This window comes from Schistocerca americana, chromosome 1, assembly GCF_021461395.2.
Source record: "Schistocerca americana isolate TAMUIC-IGC-003095 chromosome 1, iqSchAmer2.1, whole genome shotgun sequence".
NCBI classification, from domain to species: Eukaryota; Metazoa; Arthropoda; class Insecta; order Orthoptera; family Acrididae; genus Schistocerca; species Schistocerca americana.
The window spans coordinates 1,223,028,569-1,223,037,101 of record NC_060119.1 but is presented as its reverse complement, the minus strand read 5'-3'; positions in this window follow the sequence as shown (position 1 = coordinate 1,223,037,101).

Below are 8,533 nucleotides of genomic sequence, written 5' to 3'. Positions count from 1 at the left end.
TCTTCCAAAGCTCTGTGAAATTGTGATTCTAATACTGGATCCCCTGTCTCTTCTACATTGACTCCTCCTTCTTGTAAGAGTATCACGTCATCAGAAAAGTCTTCTCCCCCACAGAGATCTTTCACCCATCTGCTCCCCCCTCCACATTTAGCAGTGGAATTGTCATTGCATTCTTAATGTTACCACTCCTACTTTTGTTGTGACTTTATGTAAATGCTGAATCAGTCCTTCCGATAATCAATTCTTTTAGATTTCTTCACATTTTTCCTGCAGCCACTTCGCCTTAGCTTCCATGCAATTCCGATATATTTCATTTCTAAGTGATTGGTGTTTCTGTATTCCCGAATTTCCCCAAACATTTTTGTAATTCCTTCTTTCATCGATCAGCTGAAGTATATCTTCTGTTACGCATGGTTTCTCCGCAGTTACCTTTTTTGTAGCTGTGTTTTTCATTCCAACTTCTCTGATTGCTCTCTTTAGAGACGTCCATTCCTCTTCAACTGAACTGCCTTCTGAGCTATTCATCATCGCAGTATTTACCGCCTTAGAGAACTTCAAGCGTATCTCCTCATTCCTTAGTACTTTCGTATCTCCTAGACCTCAGCCTAAATTGTGATCTGAGTCTATATCTACCCCTGGGTGCACTTTACAATCGAATGTTTGATTTCGGAATCTCTGCCTGAACATGATGTAATCTGAAATTTTCCTGTATGTCCTGGCCTTGAACAGAGAATTCGCTATTACTAGCTGAAAATTATTGCAGAACTTAGTTAGTCTTCTCGTCACTCATTCCAAGCAAAAAGCCCTTACTCTCATGTAACCCTTTCTTCTATTCCTTCCCCTACAACAAAAATCCAGTCTACCCAAGACTGTCTCCTTTTATGTACTGAATTTCCTGACCGTTATCCCCAAATGATTTCTGTCTCTTCAACTTGCAACGTCGGCGTGTATACCCGAACTATTGTTGTCAGTGCTGGTGTGCTGTCGATTCTAATGGGAACAGACCTGTCACTTAACTGCTCATAGTAACTCACTCTCTGTCATACCTTTCCATTCATAACGAACCTTACTCCCGTTATGCCATTTTCTGCTGCTGCTGATATTGCCTTGTACCCACCTAACTAGAAATCGTTTCTTCTTTCAGTTTGACTTCATTGACGACCGTTATATCTAGACTTAGCCATAGTATTTCCCTTTTCAGCTTTTCTAGCTTCCCTACCACGCTCAAACGTCTGACATTCCACGCCCTGACTCGTAGTACGTTACCTTTTCTATTCAATATTTTTCTCATGATCACCTCCTGCTTGACGATCCTCTCCCGGAGATCCGAATGGAGGACTATTCGAGAATCTTTTGCCGCTGGAGAGATCATCATGACACTTTATCAATTACAGACTATCTGTCCTGTGTACGCATATTATGTGTCTTTAATGCCTTGCGCATCCTCATTCGGTTTATCTTTGCTGATTCTAAATGCTTTGAGGGCCAGTTTCCCGTCCCCAAGGGCGAGAGAGTTCCCTGAACCTCTGTCCGTTCCTCCTCCCTCTTTAGGAAGGTCTTTAGCAGAATGAGGGGTCCTTCCTATGCCGGAAGTCTTGCTGATGATTTATATTCAAAACTTCAGCGGTGGCGGAGCTCGAATCCGGGACCGAGGACGTTTGATTATTAATCAAAGACGCCACGCCTCTTTTTTTTTCAGTTGAACCTTCCTGGCGCCCAAAGGGAGGGGCGGAATCAAAGTGAGCAAGGGACGCAACCCGAGGCCTGGCCACCAAGTCCCGTTCCCCCCACCAGGAACCAAGGAAAGAATAGGGAACGTGGAATAGAGGGTCAAGCACATCGAAGAGACAAGATTACGTCTTTTTTTTTTTTTTTTTTTTTTTTTTTGCCACACTCGGTGGGACTGTCAAAAGCATAGTTTTTTCAAGAAGATCATTCCAACGCTCAGCCTGTGCTAAGTGAAAAATGCATGGATCAATCCCCCACTGTAGGAACACCCCAACATCGGAGTGGGTTAAGGAAGAAATTATAAAGAAAATCGGAGAAAATTTGCCAGCACTGAGAGTAAGAACAACTGAAAAATGTCGTTCATTAAGGAAGTGCCAATCAAGGACATTTTTCTAGCCGTCAGCAAACAATCCACTTCACAGAGTTCGTCTTTGTTTGAGGGGCTTATCCCAAGTCTAGAAAGAGGAGCGTATCAAAAGGCATCTGATGAGGAATCGTACGGATAACCAAGAACCAGCCACCTATCGCCGATCAGCTGATCTGGCGATGCTCGTCCGTGTCCAGAACATCGCAGACGACCCACAACTGGGTGTCTGCAAGGTGAATCCCGCGGAGGCGTGACCGGCATACTTGCTTCCAATTGATCATGAGGTACCGCTGACTGGATGTCAGTGGCAAGATAAGGAGCGCACACCGATTACCAGACGGCACCCCAGTCGACACGATGCTTCCTCTCAACCACTTTCGGTGATCTGTCCTGCTGAAGAAAGCCATAGATCGTCTTTGTGGACGTCAAGCGTGTTGGCACTATTGCAGTAAGGAAGTTGCTCAGCTGGAGGAAAAACCAGCGGAAGTGAAAGAAGAGCGGCGAGACGTCCGAAAATTGCATAGGAGCTGATCTGAGCTTGGTACAAGGGCCTCCAGCAACAGGCTGGTGAGCTACGTAGGACAACGGCAACACAACACCATTTAAGAGCTAACAAAAAGGGCTGCCGCTCGGCCAGGGACGAGCCAAATTCATCTCTGTACCCTGGGAGGATGAGGGTCTCCTACCTTATCTTGAACAGCAAGCTGGGCAAACATATGAACCCAATGCCACTAGCATACGGCGGATGGCGGAATGGGGAGTGTCTGCGCCACGTGTGGGATATGTGACGCCATTTAAATAATGTGTCTTTTGTAGAAGATCGAGGACTCGTTAACGTTAATCTAGGAGCCCAGCTCGTAATTGGGACAGTGGCCACCGACAGTTGAGGACAATTATGCGCTGCAGATCACTCGCGAAATTGAGTCCTAAACATCGGATAGTAGCACTTGCACACACAATGGAGAAGCGCTGTCGTCAAGAAGCCCCACACATTATAGTTATAACGTTCGATTTGCGGACGTTGAGGCAGCTACCAGAAGCTTTGCCGTAGGTTGTAACCATGCCAATGACTTCCTGATTTCAGCGCTACGGAAACTGGAATCTGTAAAATAGGTGACACAAGGTTCCGACAAATTTCCGTTCACATCAGCGCCAGTAGGTGAAGAAATAACCTATAAAACTCCAGATAAAACTCCAGTGGGAAGTCATCTGGATCGAGCGACTTATTGCATCCGTGACGGTGGCAAACACATCCGTCCCAGAAACCGAGCCAAAGGCGAACCGGGAGACTGCCATAATGTTGGCAGTGTGGTACAGCAAAGCATAATGTGCATGGAGGGCAGACCCCATAACGCACTGGGTATCTGCGCGCCGCCAATCTTCAGTCATAAGAACATTAATCGAAGCCCTGTGACAGTGGCATCGTTCCGCTATGACGTGGTCAACAGACGAGTACTCCTGCTCTAATGTGCTCGCCATAACCATAGCTCCGTCAAGGCGGCGTCGAGAGAGGGCAGTGAGCTCCGCCTTTGCACGATTCACCATTGGCTGACGCTCTGGAGAATACGGCTACATTCCTGAAGTATGTTGCAGCAGAAGTCCTGGGTCCATCGTCGACATGCTGTGACCTCCCGTAACCAATTAGGGCTTTGACGAGGCCAGTCTTTTCAAGGTGACTCAGTGTGACAGGTCAGACTCATATGTACTGTGGTATCGACGACAGGTTGTCCACATGGTCTCGATGAGCTGCCGAAAGTCCGGTGAAGTAAGATGGATTGTAATCAGTTTCCTTGTTCCTTGCCGCGCCACACCCGTTGGCGGCAGAGATTGGCAGCACAGATATAGTCGTCATGGTCACACAACACAATGGGTCAGACGTCAGTAGCCTGAACCCCAACAAAAAAATGACAAGAGATATAAACATGATCAAGGCGACTGATACAAAGTTGATCACCATCGACATGCTCCCAACAGTCCACAAGGGTGAGGTGCTGGACAACTGCACCTAGCGTCACGCACGGAGAGTGACACGGGAGTTTCCCACAAATATTCGAAGGATTCATGTCTGGCGATCTGAGTGGCTAAATCATACGCTCGAATTGTCCAAAATGTTCTGCAACCCAATCGTAAACAATTCTGACCTGGTAACATGGTAGATTGGTTCAAATGGCTCTGAGCACTATGGGACTCAACTGCTGAGGTCATTAGTCCCCTAGAACTTAGAACTAGCTAAACCTAACTAACCTAAGGACATCACAAACATCCATGCCCGAGGCAGGATTCGAACCTGCGACCGTAGCGGTCTTGCGGTTCCAGACTGCAGCGCCTTTAACCGCACGGCCACTTCGGCCGGCTAACATGGTAGATTCTCATCCATAAAAATTCTATCGTTTTTTGCGGACATGAAATCCATGAATGGCTGCAAACAGTGTTTGTTGGTTCAATTGGACCTGAGGACCCAGTCCATTCCAAGTAAACACAGCCCACACCATTATGGAGCCACCACCAGCTTGGATCCATTGCTTCGTGGGGTCTGTGCCTCACTCGAATCCTACCATCAGCTTTCACCAATTGAAATCGGAATTGATCTGACCAGGCCATAGCTTTCCAATCGTCTAGGGTCCAATGGATGTGGCCACGAGCCCAGGAGAGGTGCTGTAGGCTACTTAGTGCTCCTAGCAAAGGCACCCATGTCGCTCTCCTGCTGCTGTAGCCCATTAACGCCAAATTTCGCCGCACTATCCTAACGGATACGTTCTTCGTATGTCCCATGTTGATTTTTGCGGTTATTTCACGCAGTGTTGCTTGTCTGTTAGCACTGACAACTCTACACAAACTCCACTTCTCTCGGTCGTTAACTGGAGGCCGTCGGCGACGGAGTTGTCCGTCGTGAGAGGTAACACCTGAAAGTTAGTATTCTTGGCTCACTCATGACATTGTGTATCTCAAAATACTGAATTCTCAGACGATTTCCCAAATGGAATGTCACCTTCGGTCTTGCTCCACCTACCACTCCGCGTCTGTTAATGCCTGTCATGAGGCCATAATTACGTCTGAAACATTTTACATGAATCTCCTGAGAACAGATGATAGCTCCGAGAACGCACCACCCCTTTGTACCTTGTCTGCGCCATACTGCAGCCATCTGTACTTGTGCACATCGCTGTCCCATGATTTTTGTCACCTCTGTGTAAATTGGGGAACTGCTTACTACCAAAATGGAAGTAGCTAACAAATACTCGATCAGAATGAACATATTAATTTATTCAAACAAACACAATTACAGAAACGCATCTGAGTATCTGACAGTGAGCAAAGTTAAAAAATACAAAACTGTGCCATGAGCTTCAAAGTGAATCTTCTGTCCGGCAAAGTCACTTCGAAAGTCTGAAATGAGGCCCTCTGACGCAGTTGGAGTACTGATATAACTCACGATTTTCCTACTGATAGATTACAGTAACCGTTTGACTCCGTGTTATACTAAATCTGTCAATGCCCTGGTAGACGTGGGACAGTTAATTGCAATAGTCACACTCAGTTCTGAGCAGCGATTGTGCTAATGTCCCAATGCTGCTGTTACTGCTCGCCATAAGTGGTATCAGCGGAAGAGCAGTGTAGTGTTGCCTCTCTTTCTGAATTACAACACGAAGACCACACTTCCGCAGATTCGAACACTGGACCCCCAGTCGGCTGCTCCAGTGGAGACTGCAGTCTTCAGAGATGTGTTCGGTACGAATACCTGTTTCATAATCAACTTTTGTTTACCATAATACACTCCTGGAAATGGAAAAAAGAACACATTGACATCGGTGTGTCAGACCCACCATACTTGCTCCGGACACTGCGAGAGGGCTATACAAGCAATGACCACACGCACGGCACAGCGGACACACCAGGAACCGCGGTGTTGGCCGTCGAATGGCGCTAGCTGCGCAGCATTTGTGCACCGCCGCCGTCAGTGTCAGCCAGTTTGCCGTGGCATACGGAGCTCCATCGCAGTCTTTAACACTGGTAGCATGCCGCGACAGCGTGGACGTGAACCATATGTGCAGTTGACGGACTTTGAGCGAGGGCGTATAGTGGGCATGCGGGAGGCCGGGTGGACGTACCGCCGAATTGCTCAACACGTGGGGCGTGATGTCTCCACAGTACATCGATGTTGTCGCCAGTGGTCCGCGGAAGGTGCACGTGCCCGTCGACCTGGGACCGGACCGCAGCGACGCACGGATGCACGCCAAGACCGTAGGATCCTACGCAGTGCCGTAGGGGACCGCACCGCCACTTCCCAGCAAATGAGGGACACTGTTGCTCCTGGGGTATCGGCGAGGACCATTCGCAACCGTCTCCATGAAGCTGGGCTACGGTCCCGCACACCCTTAGGCCGTCTTCCGCTCACGCCCCAACATCGTGCAGCCCGCCTCCAGTGGTGTCGCGACAGGCGTGAATGGAGAGACGAATGGAGACGTGTCGTCTTTAGCGATGAGAGTCGCTTATGCCTTGGTGCCAATGATGGTCGTATGCGTGTTTGGCGCCGTGCAGGTGAGCGCCACAATCAGGACTGCATACGACCGAGGCACACAGGGCCAACACCCGGCATCATGGTGTGGGGAGCGATCTCCTACACTGGCCGTACACCACTGGTGATCGTCGAGGGGACACTGAATAGTGCACGGTACATCCAAACCGTCATCGAACCCATCGTTCTACCATTCCTAGACCGACAAGGGAACTTGCTGTTCCAAAAGGACAATGCAAATCTGCATGTATCCCGTGCCACCCAACGTGCTCTAGAAGGTGTAAGTCAACTACCCTGGCCAGCAAGATCTCCGGATCTGTCCCCCATTGAGCATGTTTGGGACTGGATGAAGCGTCGTCTCACGCGGTCTGCACGTCCAGCACGAACGCTGGTCCAACTGAGGCGCCAGGTGGGAATGGCATGGCAAGCCGTTCCACAGGACTACATCCAGCATCTCTACGATCGTCTCCATGGGAGAATAGCAGCCTGCATTGCTGCGAAAGGTGGATATACACTGTACTAGTGCCGACATTGTGCATGCTCTGTTGCCTGTGTCTATGTGCCAGTGGTTCTGTCAGTGTGATCATGTGATGTATCTGACCCCAGGAATGTGTCAATAAAGTTTCCCCTTCCTGGGACAATGAATTCACGGTGTTCGTATTTCAATTTCCAGGAGTGTAGAACGATCTGCTCTTTCCTTCCCAGCTAAGAATACATGACCATCAATCATTTTACAACCACTCTCTGCTCGGCAGTGGCGTAATACCTTCTTCAGCAAAGTATCCCGCCAAAAAGTACGTCATTGTAAAATCTCAAAGACTTCTCTATGCTCCCCTCTTCTGTAAAAAGCATCTCTCTATGTGATACGTCCTGATGATGTCACATGAATTTTACCAAAATGACTCTAAGCACTATGGGACTTAACATCTGAGGTCATCAGTCCCCTAGACTTGCAACTACTTAAACCTAACTAACGTAAGGACATCACACACATCCAAGCCCGAGGCAGGATTTGAACCTGCGACCGCAGCAGCAGCGCGGTTCCGGAGTGAAACGCCTAGAACCGCTCGTCCACAGCGGCCGGCTGAATTTTGCCAACTGGTGTTTTCACGTTCAGCAACTAGTCTCGCTTCCCGGGTCCTGTGAAAGCTAAAAAAAACTATATCCGAGGTTACCTAGACATTTCACGGTTTTTGGAAAGCTGCAGATTCTTATATCCTGAAGGCACTATTCTGAACATGGCCGAGCTCGAGCTTCCTGCTGACTCAAGTTCTTTCTTCCATCTCAAGCCTCTGCTTGCTCGGCCAGAAGAAAAGCTGCGATCAAACGAGGGGTTTCCCGACGTGCAGTTTTCATCCTGATAACACATCCCTCTATACCTGTGGCAGGGTCCAGCTCTGTCACTGTGAACGCCTTTGTCCCTGTTGCGTATCAGGCCTTGCTTTTTTCTGTCAGGCCCTGCAATGTCTGTCCTGAGTCCACCGTGCATACGATTCCGAAAGTCTCTTAGAAAAATCGAAGAATAGATCCACATCAGGTTAAGTGTGAAAACGCTATTTAAGGCAAGAATTTACCAAGAAGATAGCACACACCGCATTCATATTTGGTCCTCAAAGCTATTTTCGTTATACCTTGTCTTCTTTTCGTCCTCTAGTTGAACACAACTGTCATACTGAATGAAAAGAGACCAGCCGAATAGCTTTTCACCTTTGAAGTTAGAATGTAACAAGACAGGTAACGTGATAGCTTCGTCGCCGTGTTTGGCTGCCTCAACTTTAAAATACTGTGGCTGAACATCTAGGATCATAGAGGCGTCACACTGGCTGCAAATGGAAAGTGGAGAGGAGGAATAGGAATGGTGAGAGAGGGTGGGAAGAGGAGGGGTAAGTCCTTGAAGCTACCTTATGCTATTGCTGACATGT